The sequence below is a fragment of the Solanum dulcamara genome, chromosome 8, assembly GCF_947179165.1.
Source record: "Solanum dulcamara chromosome 8, daSolDulc1.2, whole genome shotgun sequence".
Classification (NCBI taxonomy): Eukaryota; Viridiplantae; Streptophyta; class Magnoliopsida; order Solanales; family Solanaceae; genus Solanum; species Solanum dulcamara.
In genome coordinates, this window is record NC_077244.1 from 33413467 (window position 1) to 33438493 (window position 25027).

General features: G+C 37.3%; 1 long non-coding RNA gene across 1 annotated transcript; it reads right to left on the reverse strand.

Moving 5' to 3' along the window:
- Window positions 1-257: 257 nt before the first annotated feature.
- On the reverse strand, window positions 258-23707 carry LOC129901535 (uncharacterized). The gene is made up of 3 exons (XR_008769855.1): window positions 23362-23707; window positions 16454-16519; window positions 258-511 (listed from the first exon to the last, which is right to left on the reverse strand). It is a non-coding gene; the product is annotated as an uncharacterized LOC129901535 (long non-coding RNA).
- Window positions 23708-25027: the final 1320 nt, after the last annotated feature.

A 25027-nucleotide genomic window follows, 5' to 3' on the forward strand; every position in this document is an offset into this window, starting at 1 on the left:
AATGTCTCATAGCCTCCTACTCATAAATGTGGCGCGCTTCACACCCATGAATAAGACTCTACTTGAAGCGGCATGTTGGACACCCTAGGACACTTGAAAAATCATGCTCTAATACCAAGTTTGTCATGACCCGACCTAAGGCCTAGTCGTAACACGGTGATCGAAACTCTAAAGGGCTCCAACCAAGACTCTTGTACATATCATAAGCATACATAAGATAAAGTAAATGCAGAAATATCATAAGAGAGTCTAAACCATAAATAAAAATTGAGGAATGTCACATGACAACATAGACTCAAAACATTTGTCCAACTAGATGGCTCTACATATGAGTATGGGCGAGTACTAAGACATATCCATAACTCATCCTCAATATGAAACATAACAAAAGTCTTTGAAACAATAACCAACTCGATGACTAGTCCCCGATAAATAAGGACTCACCACAAATACTGCCGGATAGAAAAGCTTAACTAGCCACATGGACAAATATGATCTTCAACCTCAACCCCTACATTATAAGACAATATAGGCAAAAAGTATGCATTAGTAAATTGAAATGTACTAAGTATGTAGGAAATGCAACACATAGAAAATCATATTTGTACAAATGACCATTTTAAATAGCATGATAGGAGAAGTAGTAAAAATCATAAGTAGTCTTTAAGAAGGATCAATGCATAATAAACCATAAGAGTATCATATAAAGAAAAAGATAGGATTAGTCATTTAGAAAATGAAAAGGACCATACATATGTGGGATAGGAACCATAACCTACAATAAGACTATAAGATCTATACCATGGAATCCTAATGTTACCTCTACATCGGAGGAAAGGGGGAGACTACTTGCCAAGGTAGACTCCTACATGCCTAAGTGGATCCACTAAGCGGTTATGTGAATCAGGTACTCACCCCTAGTTTTTAGACTCAAGTACTCACCTACAAGCCTTGATATTTCGGGTACTCACCTCTTAGAGATTGGGTATTCACCTTTAATTCCTTTATTCCTACGGTGGCACGTAGTTCAAGAGATATGAGGATGCTACTAGTGCTTTTGGTAGGGCCCCCACCTCAAGTCCACTCGGTACTAAGTCAAATCCCACGGAATACATACATAGTATAGAAATCATAGTTTCATATATCATAGTCATGATCATAGGTTTGAAATCATAGAGTAACTCATTTTTATAACATACTTGTAATATGAGAATTGTCCTTTCATCATTACAATCATACATATATAGACATAATTCATACTTAGAAATTCATAATCATAGCTTATACTTAAAATTAGGTTAAGACATGAATGCATGATCAATTGACTTGAAAACATACATGATCATTAACTTTATATCAGCCCATATATAATTCATATAGATAATATCATCAGAAAGTATAATTGAAAATACTCATTTTTACATAATGAACCCTAAAAATCAAAATAGGAGAATTCATGGAAACTCTTTAATTTAATGCAATAACCATCAATTTATATCAAAATAGATTCACGATCATACTTTGAATCAAAATTCAAGAAATCGGAATAGAGATCATAAAATCCATAATATACCAAACTCTAATTTGATAGAAAACCATGAGAAATTGATTGGGCTTCACGGATGAAAGAATTAATGCATCAATACCCACATACCCTAGGTGAGAATACCAACGAATTTGGAAAAACTTGAGAGTTTTGATGGAGAGCTTCAGTGAATTTACTTGATGTCTTCAATGGAGTCCTTGAAAGTCTTTTGTAGAGAGAGAAATATTTGAGTAGGTGAATTGTAGAAGAATGAATAGAATTAGAGGTTTAGGTTAATTTATAAAGTTGAATTAGGTCCTAAAAATGTCTATGTTCATTAACTAATAATTTAGGAAAAAGTCTAAAGTGCCTTTACTAAAAACTAAATTTGGCCATAAACACACTACCAGGTCCGCGACGCGGAGGCAAGAAAGTCCGCGATGCGGACATGTCGCAAACCTTAGTGGTTTGCGCAGTTTCTTGAGAAATATATTTTTTGATCTACGGGTCCTAAAATTCCATCAAAACTATTTTCCTATAGGACTTGACCCCTTGATCAATATTCCAAACTCGGATTTTCTAAAAAGATTAAGGATAATGCATTACAGTGCGGTCTGTCGCTTTTGGTATGGGTTGATTCTAATTGGTATCTCAACGAAATAACTGCATGTTGTTGATATGGCTGAAGGGACGCAAGCAAAGAAAATTGGAACCGAGAAGGTTCCAATTGATATCTTGCCTTAGAGGCTGTGTAAATGCATAGATGATCAACTAATGTTAATCCATGAAGCGAATTGAGTTGATACTTTTGAACTTGCTTGAGTGATGTAACTGAAATTGTGATTATGTGCATAAAAAATTCCAGAGTTAAAAGTGTGAAGTACCTTTGTCTGCTTGCTGAAATTATGTGGGATATATTTGCTAGTAATTTGTACTTGTTGTCGGAAATGAGTCATAACTTGATTTCGTACAGTAGTCTAATGATAAAACACAAAAGGGATTAATGAACGTACGTGTTAAATGATATATCATTTGATGGAATACAACTTGTAAGTGGTGCATGGAGTTATCATTGGTAGAAATGGTAAGGGGAAATATTACATGGGACTGTAGAGGAACTCTGGTTTTGGAGCGATCGAAACTAGTTGAGAACCATGTGACAAAAAGAGCTATTGTGGCACATTAGCATAAAGGTAGTTATGAAATACTCTCTTAATATATTCATAATTGGGCTAAAACAATGTGTTGCCAATTTGTGTTATATGTTTTAACAGTTTTTAATTGCGAGAACTAGTTAATAAGAACTCAATGTTACTAGTTGTTTTAGACTGTGCTTTTATTATCTTGATGTGTATTGGACGAATCCGTTATTTATTTTCCTATATCGCTTTGAATTTCTTAACATTATCTGACCCTTTTTAAGCTTTTATGCTTTTATTGAGCCAAGGATCTCTTGGAAACAGTCGTCCTACCTTGGTAGAAGTAAGGTCTGCGTACACTCTACCCTCCCTAAACCCCACGGTGTGGGATTTCACTGGGTTGTTGTTGTTGTTGTTGTTGTGTCTTGGATGGATCCTTGCGGTGGGCATACTCGTTAAACTAAGGTATATGGGAAAGGAAATTTCCTAAGGTGTAGTGTTGGGTTCAACTCTAGGATGGTTCGTGCTAATTTCTTGTAAAAAGGAGACTAATGGGCTATGTTTTAACGTGGAAGGTTCTAAGAGGGATATGGGACAGGAAAATACACTAGAATAAAATTCACTGAGATTTTATCTCGGCGATTCCCGCCCCAGCGGGATATCGCAAGACAGAAACTCCAAGGCAGGTCCCCTGTTTTTCCCCTACTTTTGAAATGAACTCCGAAACTTTAATGACCAACTGTGAGGTCAATGTAGTGTCCAAACAAGGTAGAAAAGACTGTAAACAGATAGACGTATTTATATACGACAATGTTTAGGAAATATTAGCATCCAGGTGCTTACAAAAATAAAGGAAAGCCGTAAAGAAAGCAATAAATTGTTTGTTGCATGCCCAAACAGGGAAAACCAATAAAATAACAAGTCTAATGGGAAGGAGGGAGAGTGTCATCATCTGAATCTAATTTCTCTGGAGGGTACTCTCCTGTCCAGGCCTCATTCAGAAAGTTAAACTCACGAAAGTCTCCAGCTACTGGGTGGGAAGCTCTCTCTGGGGAGCGACGTAAGAGTAGATGACCTTAATTGTCTTCCACATCCTCATCATGAGGCGATCTCTCGCTATGATCTTTCTTCTCTCCTACTGTAGCTGACGACGGAGCATCTCTACCTACACAAGTAGTGGCACTGGAGTAGGGGTCTGGGCAAAACATCCTCCTAGTCGCCTCCGAACCGTAGCTAAGTCGTCCTCCAAGTGAGGTTCAAGCAGTGGATGTGACTGAGTGGGAGGGGCAACATCCTAATCCTCTACTATTGCTACCCGATTGCTCTTTGTCCTATTTGTCTTCCCCTTATTTTGTCCCCAAGAAGAGGTCTGCTTGATAAGTAAGGGGTGAAAAAGGGGATCTATAAAGAGTACCTTGTCAGAGTCTAGAAGCGGAACCTCGGCCATTTTGCACATAGCAGAAATCATACCTGGTAGGAAGAATGCCTTCTTGATGCCCCGATAGAACATCTTCCATTCTGACACGATTTGGGCCCCCACATTTAGGCATATCCCTTGAATGGAGCAAGCCACAATTAGAGCCCATGGGAAAGTCACATCTGTGTGGTTGCTGGAAGGGCGGATCCTCCTGGCCACCAGGTGTATCCACCTCTTAGTATCGTTTGACTAGTCAGTGTTAGAGATGCCCTTTGTATTAGGCCAATAGACCCTGTTCTAGCGCTCTGAGGCCTCTAAAGTGTCCTGTAGCCACTCTATATCTATCTCCCTCAACTTAGCCTCGTAGTCAGCATTGGAGGCGTCAGGAATCTCTAGTACAACATTAATGTAGTGGGGACTAGTGGGATATTTATTCCTTGGATATGGATAGTGGGGTGGAATCATCCCAACGTACTGTGGGGAGGATGGCATAGAATTCCCTCACCCAACTTGAACTCATGTAGCCTAGCATAGAAGGTAGCTATTTTGTCTGCCACTCCCAGCATGTAGAACCCTCTCTTGCGTAGAAACTTATTCTTCTGATAGTCGTGATGCCTCTCTCGGGTGGCGGCATCGGGGAATCAGACGAAGGGGAGGTTTGCGTCGTCTTTAGGAGCCATAGTGTTGTACCTACAACTTTCATGAAATTTTAGTTAGAATTCCATAGCATAAGTGTAAATACAGAGGTTAGGGGGAGAGGGGGAGGAAAAGGCCCCAAAGACGAGGCCACTGCCTGGTGAAATCCTTCCAGAGTGGGATGAAGGCCGCCAGATCAGGGTTTATTTAGGAAGAATACCAAGTGTGTTCATGGTGCCTCCCCACCCCCCAAATCATGTATTTCTTTAAAATTTTTGCATATCAGTACTCCTAAGTGTCGTAACACCCTTATTAACAAAGGAAACTAGTTCAAAAACTCCAAATAGTTGGCATAATCAAGGTTTGGACCAAAAATAACCTTTCAACTTCGCCCCTCATAATCTAGACCAATTTGGGTGGAATTCATTGTTGAACCTTACGCCCAAGCCGTCGTGAAGACACTGTGGACGTAAGGAGAGGGTCCATGCTACGTTAATCTACCAACGTAAGCAATGTATTTCAAAAAGGGTTTAAAAATACCCTATGAGCCTTTGATTCTACTGATTCTTAGCATGTTATCATTAGAATGTAAATAGTAGCATTAATTTAAAGTTATGGACAAGATTCTTACTGTAGAGTAGAAGATTGGAGTGAGTAATTTGAGAGTGTTTTAGGAACGTTTGAGTGAGGGAATATGAAGAATGGGGAGAAACCATTATTCTCCCCACCCTTTACTAGTCGCGACATCCCGCCAGAGCGCTAGGATCCCTGCTCCAGTAGAAAGAATTCTGCCAGAGCAGGATGGGGTAGGGCAGTGCGGTTGAAAAGTGGGTCAATTTCTCTCTAAGTAATCCTTGTCGGGCGTGTAGTCAAGGTACTTCATTTGCACCTTAATTCAAAGTACACAAATTTTCCACTAGACCATGGACCATAGTCGTTCTTTCAACCGAGCCCTAACTAGTCTGTTTCTGAGAGCATCAATGAAAGCTCACAATATTTAAGGAAGTTTTGGAGTTTTCAAAAGGCCCCATGACAAGATCCCAAATAAGAAAATTTCAAGACAACCTTGATGGGCTAGAATTAACAATTAAAAGTGTTTTATTGGGGAAGAAGAGTTAAAGCCCAAGAAAAATGAATTGTCCAAATGCTACCACTATTTGATGGACAAAATTCAAGTCCAAGAGGATGAATATTAGGGCCCAATTTCGTGCAAACTAGGCCCAAATTAAAATCCAAGATAAGAGAAAATATGGCCCAAATCAGCCCACAAATGAGGAGAAAATTTCAGGACTTACTTAGTCTTTTAACTAGTTTCTAGAACTAGCATTTAATATTATTTTTCTTCTATGTTGACCTTATGGTACTATGTGTGTGGGAAGCCTTCTTGGACTTTAGGAGCTTTCATTGTTTTCTTATATTTTAACATTATAAGTCATATATGTGGGCAGCCCACTAAGACTTTAGGAGGTGTCGTGTGTGTGGGCAGACATCTAGGACTTTAGAAAATGCCATTTTTTTAATTTTGTTTTACCTTGAACAACCCCTTCTTACTATTATATAAAGGGGAGCTTTTCTACTTTAAAAGGTAGATTTGGAAGAATAATAAATTGAGAGTTCTTTTGAACCTTTGTGGCAAATTGCTTTTGAATTTATCTTTCAACCTAACTAGTTCATAGTTCAAGGTAGTAAGATAACTTCTTGTTTGATATCTTTGGTGTCTTCTTGTTATTCTTTAGAAGGAGGTTAGTACTCTTACTAACTATTGACTAGCATTACTCACGAAACAGTCAGGATCCGATTCTAAAACTTTATTAGTTTCTCAAGTAAAGACATTTGGTTCAATTATTAACCAATTTGTTGTTACTTGAATCGTGTCAAACTCACATCTTTTAATTTGTATTTAGTTTCTTTGATTAGTTTCCTTTTTTGTTTCCACACTTGTTTTAGTTAATACTCTAGTTTATTTCAGATTACCATCCTTAGTGTTATCAAGTGGTATCAAAGCGGTTCTATCAAGATTCCGTTATTGATAATCTTGAAAACTTCTTGAAGAAAAAAAAATTAAAAAAATTAAAAAAATCTCTATAACAGTGAATTGTACCGCTAAAGAAAAAAAGTAGTTACTCTTCAAGAAATTTTCTTCATCTAAATATTTTTTTAAAAAAAACAAGGTTTTGATAAAACATAAGAAGAGGGGATCCTAGATCTTTATCTTATTCTAAAAATCTTTTCTTTATGTTCGAGTCTATTCCAAACTAAATTCTATTCTTTCTAGGGTTGGTTCTTCATTTATTTTTTCTTGTTGTGCCAAAAAATAAAATAAAAAATCCTTATCTTACTAATAAGGACTTGATACAAGTTGAGTTTAACTATAAATTCATAAAGTAATTTTCCAAAGATAATTTGAGAGGAAAAATGCAAGAGTGGGTGAGAACAAGTAAGAAAAAAAGTCAAAGTTTGAGTGATACACTATTTTTAAAAAAACAAATGTCTAATGCATGTAGTAATGATGAACAAAAGGATTTACAAGAGGCCAAGATCCGAGCAAGAAATGAAAGCCATGCACCAATAATTTGAAAGATGGAACTTGCAGTTTCAAAATATAAAGGATGCAATTACTGAACAAAATGAAACAATAGCTGAACTTAGGAGGAATCAACATGTTGTACCACCTCAAAATAATCCTAGGAATCATCATAGGAGAAATGCACCTTATGCCGCTGTTGTAAATCAAGAAAATTATATATATGATTTTGTTGATGATTTTGATGTCAATATAGATAGGATAGGGAGATATAGGAGGGGACAACGAGGTAATTTGGAAGATGACAACATTAATAGCATAAAGATGAAGATATCATCATTCAAGCGAACAAGAGATCCAGATTTGTACCTTGATTGGGATCGAAGAGTTGAGGCTATTTTTGATTGTCATAATTATTTAGAAGGTTAGGCTTGTTGTTGTTGAATTTTCTGACTATGCTTCTATTTGGTGGAAAAAACTTACAAGGGATAGACAACAACATGGAGAACCACCCATTGCAACTTGGGCCGAGATGAAGAGGGTCATGAAGAAGAGGTTTGTGCCTTTTTATTTTCAAAGAGATCTACAACGGCGTCTTCAATCATTGGAGAAAGGAGCCATGACTGTTGATGAATACTTTAAGTCCATAGATATGGCTATGATTAAAGCCAATTGCAAGGAAGAAGAAGCTACTATGGCTAAATTTCTTAATGGTCTAAATAGACAAACAACTGATGTAGTAGAAATACAATCATATGTAACTTTAGATGAGTTGGTAGATTTAACTGTAAGATCATGGAAGAGTAGATATAACACCATCTCTAAGAAATCATGATCAAAAGAAGAAGTGGCTTCTAAACCCCAGGAAGTCAAGGGCAAAGGTAAAGTGGATGAAAAATAGGGAGGTAAATCTTTTTTCCCTAAGGTTTATAAGTCTTCTAGTTCCATTCAATGTCATAAATGTCACGGAAGAGGGCATATGATGCATGAATGCCCAACTAGGAGCAACATTATCATGAGAGAAGATGGAAACTATGAGAGTGAAAAAAGTGAGGAAGAAAAAGAAGAGGGACGTATGAGTGAAGATGATGTAGAATTACCTAATGATGATTTTATTGGGGTATCTAGGAGGGTTCTTAACACAAGATCTGAGAGTGAAAAAAGTGAGAAAAAGGAAGAAAATGAGAGTGTAGATAATATAAAATTTCCCTTTAATGATGGTTTGGTTGCTGTTAGGAGGCTTAGGTCTATCAATTTTGGAATCAATAATGAAGAACAAAGGGAGAATATATTCCATACTAGGTGTGGGATAAAGGGGAGAACTTGTTCTTTGATTATTGGCAGTGGTAGTTGTACAAATGTGGTGAGTTCAAATTTGGTAGATATGTTAGGGCTTGCGTGCATGAAACACCCTAAACCTTATAGACTCCAATGGTTAAATGATAGTGGTGAACTGAAAGTCAACAAACAATGCATGATTTCATTCAATATTAGTAGGTATGAGGATGATACCATTTGTGATGTGATTCCTATGCAAGCTTGTCATATCTTAACCCCCTCACTCCCCTTGATTTGTTGCCTTTGCCAACTAATGATATTATTAATCTTGATGGTAGGAAAAAGGCTGAAATGATAAAGAAGATACATGAACAAACAAGACTTGCAACTGAAAGGAATAATGAACAAACTGCCTTGAGGAGAAATAAGGGGGGAAATGTGTTATTTTAAAGTCTGGAGATCTAGTATGGGTACACTTTAGGAAGGAAAGATTTTCTACTAAAAGAAAATTCAAATTAGACCCAAGAGGAGATGGTCCATTCGAATTCCTTGAAAGGATTGAAGACAATGCTTACAAACTTGATCTTCCTAGTGAATATCAAGTTAGTGCTACCTTTAATATTCTGATCTTTCTTTATTTGATGCAGGATTAAATTCGAGGACGAATTTTCTTGAAGAAAAGGAGAATGATAGCATCGATGGAAGCTCAACAATATTTAAGGAAACTTTGGAGTTTCCAAAATGCCCCATGACAAGATCTCAAATAAGAAAATTTCAAAACAACCTTGATGGGCTAGAATTAGCAATTAAAAAGTATTTTGTTGGGGAAGAAGAGCTAAAGCCCAAGAAAAATGAATTGTCCAAATGTTACAACTATTTGGTGGCTCAAATTCAAGTCCAAGAGGATGAATATTAGGGCCCAATTTCATGCAAACTAGGCCCAAATTAAAATCCAAGATGAGAGGAAATATGGCCCAAATCAGCCCACAAATGAAGAGAAAATTTCAGCACTTAGTCTTTTAACTAGTTTCTAGAACTAGCATTTAATATCATTTTTCTTCTAGGTTGATCTTAGGTACCTATGTGTGTGGGCAGCCTTCTTGGACTTTAGGATGTGTCATTTTTTTCTTATATTTTGACATTATAAGTCATATATGTGGGCAGCCCACTAAGACTTTAAGAGGTGTCATATTTTTCTTCTATTTTGACATTATGTGTCATGTGTGTGGCAGCCATCTAGAACTCTATAAAATGCCATTTTTTTAATTATTTTTTTATCTTGAACAACCCCTTCTTACTACTATATAAAGGGGAGTTTTGTTACTTTAAAAGGTAGATTTGGAAGAATAATATATTGAGAGTTCTTTTAAACATTTGTGGCAAATTGCTTTTGAATTTATCTTTCAACCTAACTAGTTCATAGTTCAAGGTAGTAAGATAACTTCTTGTTTGATATCTTTGGTTTCTTTTTGGTATTCTTTAGAAGGCGGTTAGTACTATTACTAATTGTTGTCTAGCATTATTCACGAAGCGATCAGGATCCGATTCTAAAGCTTGATTAGTTTCTCAAGTAAAGGCATTTGGTTCAACTATTAACCCATTTGTTGTTATTTGGATCGTGTCAAACCCATATCTTTTAATTCTTGTTTAGTTTTTTAATTAATTTCCATTTTTGCTTTCTTGTTTTAGTTAATACTCTAGTTTACGAATTACTATACTTCTCATGTATCATTTCGGGACGAATGAAGGGTAAATTGGTATCTATTGTAACAACTTGAATCATCGTTAATTAAGATTAGAAGAAAATTTCTCAACTGGGTCCCACCATAGCGGTGCCATCAGAGTGAAAATGCGGCCGCCAGAGCGGGAGATCGTGATTTTTTTATTTTTCACACTTCTACCAAGGGCCTTGGAGGCGAGGGTTACTGCAGAATCCCTCCAAAGGCTGCTCCAGACTTGGGAAGAAGAGGGGAAGGAATCTCAGCACTGAAAGGGTTCAAATCGATGGAATTTAAACCATTCTTACCCGTCAGATATTTGGAACCAAGGGTGGGAGCCATGCTATCTCACCAGTACTTCTTGGGTGCCCAGGTAGGCTAGGCTTATCTTATCTGAGTAGTTAATCTACACCCATTGTGTAGTTTAGAAGGAAATTTAATTAGGAATCGTATAGCTAAGTTATGAGTCACGGGTCATAGGCAGAAATTTGGGTAACATTTGTGGTCTTACTTGAAGTGACCTGGGTAAGAAAGTTATGTAATAATTTAGGGAGGATTTGACTGTGATATTATCGTACTTAGACAGGAGAAATTGTAATTAGCATAGTCGTATGTACTTGGGTATAAACTATGTGGATGCTTGTGATAAACCTTAGGGGTTAGTAACCTAGATGATGGTTTGTTTCTAGTATATGTTTCATGTACTTGTCAATTGCCTATGCAGGAGGGTATATGAATACGGAAGTATGCTACCTAAAATGTGAAATATGCCATTGAATATGTAAAATGATCAGTTGTTGGCCTGTTTGTGGTGAACTCATTCTTGTGATATAATGTGGCTTATTGTTGCTAATTGTGATTGCGTTGCATAATTGGATTGGGTGTCATGTTTCGACATATAATTGGATAGGGTGTCACGTTTCGACATACTCTTGGATTGGGTGTCACGTTTCGACACTCTCTTAGATCGAGTGTCACGTTCTAACATATATATGGCTGATTTGTTTCCCATTAAAGGGCCAAGTATGTGTGTGTCACGATCCAAGCCTAGGGCCTAGATGTGACATGGTGAATGAGGAACACGAAAGTACCTTTGTCACGATCCAACCCCGTAGGCCGCAACTGGGTTCCGACCTGGACCCTCTCATGCGTATTTATCAACTACACTTAAGTTGAACCGTGTGTGATGTGATACTATATACAAAAACCCCAATAGTTTCAAACTTTTTCATGTACATGTAGCCTCTTTCATTTGTATCATATCATGAAAGGGCACGCGAGCCGACAAGGCTACTATAACAAAAACATTTACAACATATCGAATAGGCAACATCGAAACTAACTCACAAACAACCCACATATACATATATCTACAGACCTCTAAGAATAGTAACAGCAACATATGGTGGGACAAGACCCCCGTCGTACCCCTGAATGTACAAATATATACATTAAGTGACCAGCATCAAAATTTAGGCTCCAGAACAGTGAAGCACTTTCGACACAGCTGAGAGGAACTCCTACGCTGATGGATCTCCAGAATAAAGAAGAGGTCGGGAGCACAGACAGACCTTCATACCGCATTTACCTCGAGCTTCTGAATAGACTGAGCATACTATCAACTGCTAGAAAATATATTACGAGCTTATGAGGTTGGCTTTAAGTGTAGCTAGGACTATCGTCCATCAATTATTAGGTTTGCCTACGAGAAGGGCTACCATTTCAGTATCCAAATGACCCCCTAAAAGATGTTGTAAGGAAGCGCCTATAGGTCCCCCTGATGGGGAAAAGACTAAGCTGGTAGGCCAAACAGGACTAAACAAACTATTGAATGACAACCCAGAGTCGGCAGGAATGATATACAGATAATCGACATCGACATACAAAGTTCAAGTTGATGATTGGATGTTCAACATAGGGTCACCTAGAAAAGGAACTTGACCCAGAATACGTTAGACAGTATCAAGTTACTCATAAGGTGGGCAACGTGGCTGGTAAGTTAAGCTTACCACCTCAGTTGGAAACTATACGCCCAGTCCATTAGATACTGACAAGTCACCCAGGGTATATTCCATAAATGAAGTCCATGAGATGGAAGAGTTATCCTACGAGGAGAAACTTATTGCCATCTTGGATTGGCAAATTAGAAGGTTGCGAACTGAGGACGTGTCTTCCGTCAAGTTACAGTGGAAAAAAACCAAAACCAGAAAGAGGATGATCGGGGAATTGAAGAGAACATGGAATACAAGTATTTGCACCTGTAACCGATGTCTACAGATAACTCCAACTCTTGAGCACTCGTATGTTAATAATATAAATGGGAATATATGTGATGGCATAAGGGAAAGGAACCCCTCTATAATTTATATAAAGTCTTACAGAAGGTTGCATTTAACATTCGGGGACGAATGTTCTAAAGGGGGGAAGGATGTTACACCTCACATCTTTGAACTCGGAATGTCCCTTAAGTTACTTAGAAGCTAGTATGTGAGCCACTTAAGTTACGACACTATCAAACGGATCTAAGGAAGGGAGAATGTGATACCCCATACCAAAGAAGGTTGGAGATGAAATCATAAGAGTCCGGAAGGAATTGGAGGCCAAGTAATGGGTCGTAGGACTCGATTTATCTACGTAAGCTACTAACTTGGAAGTCTTACAGACTTAAGCTATTGGAGTACGTACCAAGCTTGGGTAGCATGGGTTACATAGGCTCTTAAAATAAGACGAGATTACGAACCTACGAGAGGGAGCAAAAACTAGTTTCTAAACTTACGAAAGTCAAGCAAGCAGGTGACAAGCAGGCAGGTGACTCACCTACTTGGGATGGACCCCACTGCCACATGGCAGCATGTGATTGGCCGAATAAGTTGAGGTGGCACCCTAGGAGGCTGCCACGTGTCACCTTCTAAAAAGGTGAATATATATATGTGTTAAGTGACTCTTAGTCACATTGTTTCATCCAAATCCACAGCCAAAAGAAAGGAAAAAAATGTGAAGAACACAAGGAACAAGGCAGCCACAATTTTGAGGAATTAAAGGTAAGTTCTTCAATTTTTCCTCCGTGAATTAATTATCTACGGTGTTCCTCAATTACGTGGAGGTGTATATATGTATATTATGATGCCTACGGAACCATGGTTGCAGTTTACACTTGGAAAGAAATAAGAGAAAGTTGAAGGAGAAAATGTTAAGAACTAATTAACAAACCCGTTTTTGGAAGGGACTGTCGTTAGTAATATTAGTATAACTTCCTGTGTACAGATTCGTTTCGAGTGATTTAATATGTTTTGGAAAGGTATTTCATGGATCTATAACTTTCATTCAGACTCCAAAATCCAGTTGTACTTGTAGCATCTCGAAAAACGGTGATGAAGTGTAGAGGAGGTACTGCTCAGATTTGGTTTTGGAAATTCTACACGGACAGCTGTAAGTATTTTGGTCATATATTTTTGTACAAAAATGATGTAGGGATGATTCGAAATTGTTTGCGACCCTAAGACATATGTCTATAACTTTCATGAAGGACGTAAATCCTGTTTCCCTCCATTACAACTTCGAAATGAAGCGACAAGGTAAAACAGTAAGCTGTCCAGATTTCACATTTTGGATAGTTTTGGCAAGTTTGACAAGTTTAACGTAAGGTAAGGCCTTTCCTTTTTAAATTGGAGTTTATGGTATTGTTATATGGTGTATTACACCCCTTGTATGCTGCTGGAAGTTTAAGAATGTCGTAGAAATGCTCGACGTTCGAAATAAACTAAATTGGAGTCGCTAGAAGTGAATTGTCATCGAAATAAAGTGTCGTTCTTGTGAGTTGCTCTGCAGGGGTGTGGCTTGTTGTTGCAGGGCCTGAATATGTCCTAATTTGGGTTAGGGTACTGCTGGTTGAAGCCACATGACCCCTCGTTACGTATAACTAAAGGCGTCACAAAATAAAGGCTAGACGCCCTATTTTGATATCGTATTTTTGAATAAGTCGTTTGGAGTTTATGTTGTATATTGTTGGTATGAATTGTTGCAGGTTGTTGTTGTTGGTTGGCTGTAGGTCTTAGGGACCTAATTGGAAATTTGGATAGGGCACATTACAGGGGAGGTGCTGCCCAATTTTCGTCGACGCCTTAGCAAATAACAAAACTAGTCGGGGAAACGACTAAGGAAATAGATTTCATTGATACTAAGGTGTAACCTAAGATGCTGTAAAGTTAAGAGGGGTTGATATTTATATTACTTTCATGTTGAATAGGTTCAAAGGACGGCGAGGCAAGCAGGATAAGGAATAATTCAGACAAGGTATGTAAAGCTTTCTCTTGGCATGTTTTGGTATAAGTTCGTAAAGATATCTTTCTTTCCTTTTGGCAAGTGTTGGCCTTAAGTGAATTGTGTGTGGACTATGGGGATAATTCCATTCCCAGGATTCCAATTACGCCTCATAACCCCTATCCACTGCTTAGTTTTGGAATTTCTGTAAGGATTGAGTATTGCCTAGTAAGGTTTCTACGTGTTAAACAGTAGTGTGTAAAAAGCTATCTCTCATTTTCCTTGACACGTATTTGATACAAAAATGAGATTATGATGCCATAATAATTCACCGAGCCCCATGATGGGCCGGGTACGAAATATGTGTATGCAAATCCCCTGAAGGAAAGTACAGACTACATAAAGCTTATTCTCTTTCTTCTTTTGGACATGCCTTTGTCTTAGTTGTAAGTTGAATATGATCTGAGCTCTAGGGTAACTCTATTCTCAAACATCTCTTATTTACTTCTTCATATTGAACTCCTATAGTAGTCAAACTATTTCCCTAGAAACTGGTATATGTTAAAAAGGTACCAAAGGTACAGGCTCCAAGTCTTAAAGACTATACGAGATTAAGTGTTTTGATTCCATAAATGATTTGGCCCCACATTAATACATGTCTAGGGTCCCCGAGATTACTTTTGAGACAGTCCATAATGGCATTTAGAGGACACTCGAGATGACTACACCGTTACTCGGGTTCTCAAACAAAAGCTTAACTTTTTTATTCTGTCGAGTCTCTGATAATGATTTAAATTGCATATAGTTACTCACTACTCTACTCGTGTATATTGTAACACTTCTTTCCCTGAGTCCCGGGCCAGGATATGTTCTCGTACACAGTTCACTGCATTATTCCCTAAGTCCCTCAATAGAGGGCCAGGATACGTGTATAGATATATGATGATGTGTTGTAATAAGGTGGTGATGGCACTGGGGCCATGATGGTTTTACAGAGATGATTTTACAGAGATGATTCATCGGACCCCCGAAAGGGCCGGCTATATGATATGACTCGAACATGCATGTTTTTGTAATCCACAAAGTACAGGTACAGGTTTCTGAATTGATATCTTATCCCCTATTCTTTATCTCAGATATGCTTCCAGTTGTATTGTATTATGTTTTACATACTCAGTACATATATCGTACTGACCCCCTTTCTCGGGGGGCTGCGTTCATGCCCGCAGGTACAGATGCAGGTTTTGGGAGTCCGTCAACTTAGGATTCCATGCAGCTCAGCTGGAAGAGGCTCCATTGTATCGGGGCCTAGTTTTTGATACTGTCCACGGATGTATAAAAATTGTTTTATCCATTCAGGGGTACGGCGGGGGCCCTGTCCCGCCATATGTTGTCATTTATATGTTTAGAGGTCTGCAAACATGTATATGTGGGTTGTGTATGTCAGTTTGATTCGACTGGGTCTACATGATATATGATGTATGTTATTATGTTATGGCAGCCTTGTCGGCTTGCGTGCCCTATCATGTTGTGATACATACAAAAAGGGCTACAGATTTATGAAATGTTATCGCCCAATGGGGCTTTATTACATGATACTATTTATTTACAGTTCAATGTGACCACAGCTGATAGATATATATGCGGGGGGTCTAGATCGGACCCCAGTCGCGGCCTACGGGGTTAGGTCGTGACAACCTTAAACAAGGCTCTTAGCATTCTTTTAGCCTTTCATAAGTAATGACAATAAATAAACAAGCGGAAATAATATAGTAAATCTTCAACTTACATATGTCCAACAATACCTCTAACTTTTAGATTTAATGGGGCTAGCACAAGTCCCTAGCTCACCCTCAATCATAATAGAAAGAAATGTCATAGTAAGTGTCTAAAGATCTCAACATATCATAGGCTAGAAAGATAAAGATGTATTGTTCTCAGAACATGGGAACTCACCAAAAGTAGTCTTCAAACAAAATATCAACTAGTCATGTGAAGAAGAACGAGGAGGAGCACCGATACCTACATGGTGATATCATATAGGCAAAAGAGTATGTGTTAGTACTTTGAATGTATTAAGTATGTAAGCATGCATGAACATTGAAGAAACATTAAAACATTTATGTAATATGAAACATAATGCAATACATGCATAATCAATCATATAGATATCCTTTAAAATATTTATTTTGTGGGAAAATAACCATAACCGATATTTAAGACCATGCGAGCTATTAAATGAAATCCAACATAATCCCCTACGTTGGCAGGGGAGACTACTTGCCGGGTAGAACTCTGTCAACTTCATTAATTTCTTTAACTTTAATTTTAAGGGCTATTTGTGTATCCATTATCCTAAGCCTACAAGGGCTCCTATGTTGACACATAGTTAATGAGACAAAGGGTTGCTACTAGAATTCACATATTATGCAGAAGGGTATGGCAATAGGGAAGTATGCTACCTAATATGTGAAAAATGCCATTGAATATGTAAAATAATCAATTGTTGGCCTATTTGTAATGAACTCATTCTTGTGATATAATGTGGCTTATTGTTGGTAATTGTGGTTGAATTGCATAATTGGATCAGGTGTTACGTTCTACACATAATTGAATCGAGTGTCACGTTTCGATACACTCTTGAATCGGGTGTCACGTTCTGACACGTTCTTAAATTGGATGTCATGTTCCGACACATATATGGTTGATTTAGGTCCCCTGAAAAGGCCAAGTATGCGTTTATGAATGGTCCCATGAGAGGACCTAATGATATCTATATTTTGTGTAATGGTGAGGTTAGATGTAAAGGGCTAAGGAAAAAGGACTTATAAAGGAACCCGTTGAATTGCGATATGTTAGATATAAGGGATTGTATGTAAGATGATGGAACCGTGTTAGGCCTTGATGTGATATATGTGAAATTCTATATCCACATGTTGGGGTTTGCTTGTTGATAGGGAGTCGTCTTTTTGGGATGTGTAAATTGAGATAGTGGTGTAGTAGTGGTTTCTTAGAATTCGGAGCTAATTATGAATGTGGTTATAAGATGGCTAGGTTCTTATGTTGTAAGACAATTGGGTCAAGACTAGTGACAAGTTGTGGGGAACCATTGAATGACTAAAGTTGTGAACTGGTATGGGTGGATGAAGAGGGAAGCAGTGGCATGGTGGGCCCATATCCCATAGGTCTCGAGTTCGTAAAACAAAATTGATAGTAAGGTCGTGGTTAGTAGAGTGGTGAAGACCATAAGTGTAAGAGTGAGGAGTTTACTAGCAGGATGGGTGGACTGGTTTATAAAGTTTAATTGTTATGATCTCTCTTATTTTTCTATTCATATATTACGCAGTGGGTATCAGATTGATCGATGATGCCTACCAGTAAATGTTGTTTGTACTGATACTACTCTTACTATGCCACTTGGCATACTCTGATTGCAGGGTCAGTTGAGTTTTCTAAGTGAAGGCGAAGATGATCTTCTGACAGCTCCTATTTTTCCTTTCTTATTGATGGGGGTTGTGTTGATTATTTTATTTATACTCTGTACTCTTAAAAGCTCTTGTACCTATTTTTTTTTTTTTTTTTTTTTTTTTTTTTTTTTTTTTTTACGGGAACAGACCCTACACGAGGCTCCCACCTCTCGTGCACAGTCAGGGGTTAAGCAACACCCCCAAGCCTTAACATAAATAATCAAAATAAAAATACAAGGAGGGGGACATAAACCTTACCTCCGATCCTATGGTGGTTCATAAGTCGGCTAACCTATTAAGGTCGGCTAACTCATCCCCGATACAAAAAAGAAACTAACTATAACTAGAAAGCATTAAACCTGTGAGAGGACTCCTCCCGGTACAATTCAACTATGAAAGCATAAATGAGGGAGACTCTCCCCTTCCATGAGAAAAAAGAAAAGTAACCTACACTAGTCCTATTCAACTATGCTACGTACCAGACATAGCTACATTGAAGAAGAACAAGCATACGAAACTTCTATCTCGCATGGGATGGGAAATTCCTTTCATCTTTGCTCCTTTTAGTCTTGTCGTACCAAGTAAATCCAGGTGAAGTGTGCCTTTGTATCAGCATCATGATTACCAGCTATGGAGGTTGAAAGGAAGGAAGTAGCTGCATGGTGGTCCAAATGTATGGTTGCTGCAGACCTGTACCTGCACAGCCAAACAAGACCAACAATACATTCAACCAAAGAGGTGTGCAAGCTGCTGTAGCATTAGCTTGTATTTGTTCCTTGGCTGCTGCAAGTTGGTGGAGCTGTTGCAGCTGTTGATGGAATGCATCCAAGGCTGCCAATCTGCAGGTGGCTGCAGGTTCCCTAGGCTGCTTGTTGGTCTCAAAGCAGCCCCAAGATACTGCAGTCCTTTTAGCAGTCTGCCAGCTGCATTGGTGAAGCTGAGAATGACTGGTCATGGAGATCAATGCATTCTCCTGGAGGGGGGTGAAGCTGGGGTACCTGCATAGACAAACACAACCAACAAGACAAACAGCCAAATACAAGCAACCAAACAACCACAAAATCCAGAAGGAAGTTGCTGCTCTGCATAGTCCTTGTGTAGGCCTCTTAGTGAAGGTATTTGTTTTGGTGGTTGTATCTGTGCTGTGCTCTATGTAGGTGTTGGAAACACATGTTGATGAGTTCATCCTGACATCTGCATCTACACCACAAACAAGAACCAGCAAGAAAGGAGCTGCTGCAAGTGTTGTGTTATTAGAGTTATTAGAGAAGGCATAGGTGGATTGGATTTGTTCCTTGTCTGCTGCAGGTTGGTGCTGGGGTGTGTTGATAATAGAGAGTGTGGTTGGCCAGCTGAGTGTGCTACTCCATATAAGCCCAAGGTTACTGCAGCCCTCATAGCAGTGCCAAATAGGTTCTAAGCAAAGAAAGTCAACCAAAGACAAGCAACAAAGCAAACAAGTGTTGAGCTGCTGCAGGTGTTGCAGGTGTTGGGCTGCTGCAGGTGTTGAGCTGCTGCAGATGTTGTCCTCTATGATTTTGATGTTAAAGCATGTTGGTGTAAGTCTCCAACAACCTGCAAATACACAGCAAGTAACCAAAGACAAGCATAGACATATACAGGTTAGTAGAGAGGAATGGATCTCAAATAGGATTTTGGAGCCTGTTAGCATTTTCCATGTCGCTCGACTAACGTCTCCACTTATCCGTTTGAGCTGAAATTTCATGAGGTTTGCATATATATTCTTTACTTTAGCCTTGCAAAGTTTGAAGGCTTGATTCCCAAGTTGGAGCTTCCATTTAGCAAATTTCTTCCTTTTTAAGCTTAAGACAGCTGATTGTTTCAAGCTCGCTCGCCTAACGTCTAAAATTATCCGTTTTGGCTGAAATTTCTTGGGCCTTATCAAAAATATATATGCTACCATCCTGCAAAGTTTGGGAGACTTTGGACAAGTCCACAAGTTACTCCCTACCCTGCACCTACTGCCCTGCTGAGGCTTAGAGGTTGCAGGGGGTTTGGAAGATGTTGTTGTGCTCTTGTCTATGTATTTGTTGTTGAAGAATGCTAATATATTGCTCCAGACACCTGCAATAATACAACAAACAAGCCCAAACAAAACATAATATACACAGACTATCAATAGAGAGGGGACCTCAGTAAGAGCTTTGGAGAGTGTTATCATTTTCCAAGCCGCTCGACTAACGTCTCCAATTATCCATTTGAATTGAAACTTTATGGAGTTAGCATGTATATCCTCTCCTTTAGTCCTGCAAAGTTTGAAGACTTGTTTCCCAAGTTGGAGGGTCCAAATTACTAAAGACCCTCTCTTTAGGCTTAAGGCAGCTGAATGTTTCCATGTCGCTCGCCTAACGCCTCCATTTATCCGTTTGGGCTGAAACTTCTTGGGGCTTGTCAAAATAATATATTCTAACTTCCTGCAAAGTTTGGGGGGCATTGGACAAGTCCACATGCTACTCCACACCCTGCACCTGCTGCCCTGCTGAAGCTTAGAGGTTGCAGGGTGTTTGGAAGTTGTTTTTGTGCTCTTGTCTATGTATTTGTTGTTGAAGAATGCTAATATATTACTCCAGACACCTGCAATAATACAACAAACAAGCCCAAACAAAAAATAATGTACACAGACTAGCAATAAAGAAGGGACCTCAGTAAGAGCTTTGGAGAGTGTTATCATTTTCCAAGTCGCTCGACTAACGTCTCCAATTGTCCATTTGGGTTGAAACTTTATGGATTTAGCATATGTATCCTCTCCTTTAGTCCTGAAAAGTTTGAAGACTTGTTTCCCAAGTTGGAGGGTCCAAATTACTAAAGACCCTCTCTTTAGGCCTAAGGCAGCTGAATGTTTCCATGTCGCTCGCCTAACGCCTCCAATTATCCGTTTGGGCTGAAACTTCTTGGGGCTTGTCAAAATAATATATTCTAAGTGTTATTTTTTATAAACTGGATTTTTATAGATTGATTTGAAATTTTCTAGCTTTAATTAGTTCAAATCTGTTATAAATTCCGCAATGTTTTCATATAGGGATTACGGGTTCTTCTACTTAGGTCATAGAGTGAGTGCCCACACGGTCCGGTGGGTTAGATTGTGACACAAGGAGTTACTTTTCATATAGTATTTGAAGTTGTCAAAGTCTACTTTTTTATCCAAATAAAATAGGAAAAGAGGTCGTTATTTCTTATTTAACATCAAAAGCATAATATCAAATAAGCAAATCAAGTATAAAAACACAAGTTGCTTAGACATAATATAACTCTGATTTTTTTTAGAAATCTCTGCTTCTCCAACTATCTGAATATTTTGAAGGGTGTAAACTTTGATTTATACTCAATTTTTTCTAGCTATCTGATTGTGTAGGTCTATATTAAATATCATTACAGCTAAAATTAAAACAATTTATTACTTTACAATTTTTTTATGGATATACTTCACCAAAAAATCACGAAGACTTTTTTAGATTTTTGTACTTTCCCTGTTTCTATCTTCTTCACTAATTGTTCTAAATCTACTTTTTATTTTTATTTGAAAATTATTGAGTCTTGCATATGCTATAGTTGTTGTTCTTCTTTTATGGTAAATATATATAATCTTTGTAGTTTTATTTTTTTTCTTTCTTTTCTTATTATATTAATGATGTTATTATTAAACAATTTTAATGGATTCAGAAAGAAACGTCATTCCTTCAAAATGTGCAAAATCAATTGAGCGGCAAGATATTTAACATTAAAATGAAAAGGCTATTCACAAAAATATTGAAAACAATGTCAAAAATTATCCATTTTGTCTTACCTGGAGAAACAAGACGTGATTCATAAATCAATGCCATCTATGACAATTGATGTCACTGATGAAAGAAAGAGCACAATTGAACATTTTAGTTCAAAGGAAAAAGAATATCCAAGCATGGCAAACAAGTGTAATCCTTCCTCCCACAATCATAGCATGGAAAGGAAAAATCCACTCATAAAAAAGAATTAAAAAGTATTTGAATTATTTAATACATCGTTTAAAATTTCACCTTTGTAATTGGACAAAAATAAACAACGATCTTATCTTTGTATTTATTTTCTTTGAATTCCATTCAATCTCTAAACACATTATTTTTTATTGTTTTGAAGTGCAGTCAGAATACTTTTGATGTTATCCTGGAAGCGGTTGAAATCACTTCTTCTGCTGCTGTGGGATGTCATTTTTGCGCTCTTTTATTGCTGCCATTGAGTACCGTGGTTTGCAAGCTTTTCATGCTGCTATTGGTTGCCTTATGCTGCTGTTCTTTTGTGGGAATTCAAGATACTTTGTCATATGATAGCAGGTCAGTTAAATATTAACTATCCTTTTACAGGTGCTCCATTCGTCAATTTGAATGAAAAATATATTATTTTCGCTGTTACAATTATTGCTACATCAAAGCTTATGAACTTTTTGGATTGATATAGCTGAGTCTATAAGTTTAGAGTAATTCTTGTGATGAAGACTACTTTGTCTATCTTCAAATCCTAAATATTGATCTTAGTTTTCTCTGTTGATCTCAAAAATTATAAGGAAGAAATAACAATTGATAATTAACAAACTTGTGAAACCTAATTTCTTTGGTCAAACAACTTGCCTATATTGATTCATATTAATACTAACATTTTCTCCTCAATTTTAATATAACAGGTGATTTTGCTCAAAGATGATTCAGAATATCAAATCATGAAAGATGTATCTATTTTTGTATAATTTATAATCCAAATTGTAGAACCACAAAAAAAGAGAATGAGAGATATCATTTGTATCAATTCAGAGTACAATTAAAGCATTAACATAGAGGAATTACAATGCTCTAGACATAAATTACAGTGATGATAGGCAGAAATAGCTTAGCACTGGAGAATGAGTTCCTATTGGTATTTCAAAGGAACTTCATAGTTGAAGAAAGACTCAAGTGGAAATAATACATCTGAATCAGAGAAGATAAGAAGCTAACAGATTCAGAAGGACATAGAAAGGAGAAAGATTGAGAGGCTCGTATACTTTCTATAGCTAATCTGCCCTAAATTCCATGCATTTATCGACATATATAGTGAATCATGGTAAGTGAAGGAGAGTGAAGTAAGCTCTTGCAGTTACCATCCATCTACTATGAACTTAACTAATAGCACTAACCAAATTTAGTTTAGCAATTTCCATATCCCACCCAGTAACTACACTTTCAGTTAGCGACACTTCCAAATAATTTCTCTACCCAGAAAATCAAATTCATACAAGCAAATTATTCAATTCAAATATTGGCGTGAGCAATTCAGCAATTACATAAGTGCAGATTGTTCACTTTAGATTTTACAGGGGTCATACCTAATACGTAAATATAGCAACACAAAATATATAATGAGAGTGACCTGTAATGGTTCCATGAACAACGGTTCCGTTTTTGAGCTGGATTGAAACAGTCTCGTTGTTTACCTTCATCAAAAATCTGCACAGAAAGTTAAAGTTAAATCCATGGCTAAACTCAATGGGAAAAAACTCAAAGAGATTTTTCTTTTTTGAAGATGTCGCATGAACATGAAGAGCTTCATTGTGCTGAAGAAATTGAAGATAGTAGGGGTTTAGGGCAAGAAGCGCCAGGGACCAGGGTTATTCAAAAACACAAGCTCCCATTATAATGGCGTGGTATCGAATTTCATGAGCCCATAAGCACATGGGCCGCCTCCTCGTGGGCAGAACCTATTGAACTATACGTGGGCCGTCTCATTTTTTAATGGTAAGAATTGCACCTGTTAGGCTGTTAGTCAGGTTTCATCGTGCTATTTAAATTGTATCCAATATTTCAAATTAGTCAATTTGTAATCGATTTGGCAAATTTTAGATAAAAGAATGCTGTCTCCTCCTCATCATTATCATCCTTCAAAAAGTTTTGCTCGGTGGGATACACGCATATGCCTTAGCGGAACTAGAATTTTTAGTTAGGAGTTTAAAATTTGAAAAAATAGACTTAAAGATTCGATATGTACTATATATACATAAAAAAATTATTTTGATCATGTATAAATAGTACTAGATGAACCATGCCCGGTGCTAAGCAGGGGCCCAACATATGGGGTCATAAAGTTGCAAAGGAAAAAGAAGCTATGATAATGAATTTAATTTTTGGAGAAGAATAAGAGACTAAATGAATCTTATTGATTAAATATTTTTGTATAAGAAAAAAAATGAAGAACCATCTATTTATAAATGTGCAGTTCTAAAAAGAAAAAGCTTCGTTTGAAATAATGCATACACAACTTTGAGCACATTAGCATATATACTTGAGATTAAACAATTTTGCACAGAGATAAGCAAAAGGATCTTATCATTATGCACTGATAAGAACCTAAGAAGAGTATCATATTTCGAAAATGATCAGTTATTAATATTTACCAGAAAGAATCAAACCATTTGTAAATACATAAGGATCCTTTGTTATGCACACCGAAAAGAGGGTCATCTTCAAAAGATAACAATCAGTTTTTATTTACAAGTAGGGGTAGAATCTGAACGTCTTTACATTCACAATAGGAACCAACTATATATAAGTAATATCACTCTAAAAATTAAAAAAAAAAGAAAAAATCACACACTATGTGTCATTTGGTCCTCGGTCGATTTCTTTTAGTCCTCTTGCACACATAGATCACATTCTTTTTGTATATACAACACATCTACTTGCTGCTATTTTAATCAAATGAGTGGGTGTATCCTGTAATAAATTAAGAGCAACGTTAGTTAGAAAAAATAAAAAAATTATTGCAAAATAATGTTTATGATAAGTTTAAAAGTAACGGGAAAGAATGACATTTCAAAAAGAGGTAACTACTGCAAATTATGAATGGAATAAGCATTTTAATGAGATTATAATGCTCATCTGTATGCCTAAATGAAGTTCTGAAAGTTAAAACCTAAGTAGACACCACGTGAAACAAAACAAATACTGGTTGAAGGTACTTGTTATGAATATTTCTATGAAAGTAGATCCAAGTTGTTCGCAAGATATGCTTAATTTTAATAGATAATCTGTCATGTAAA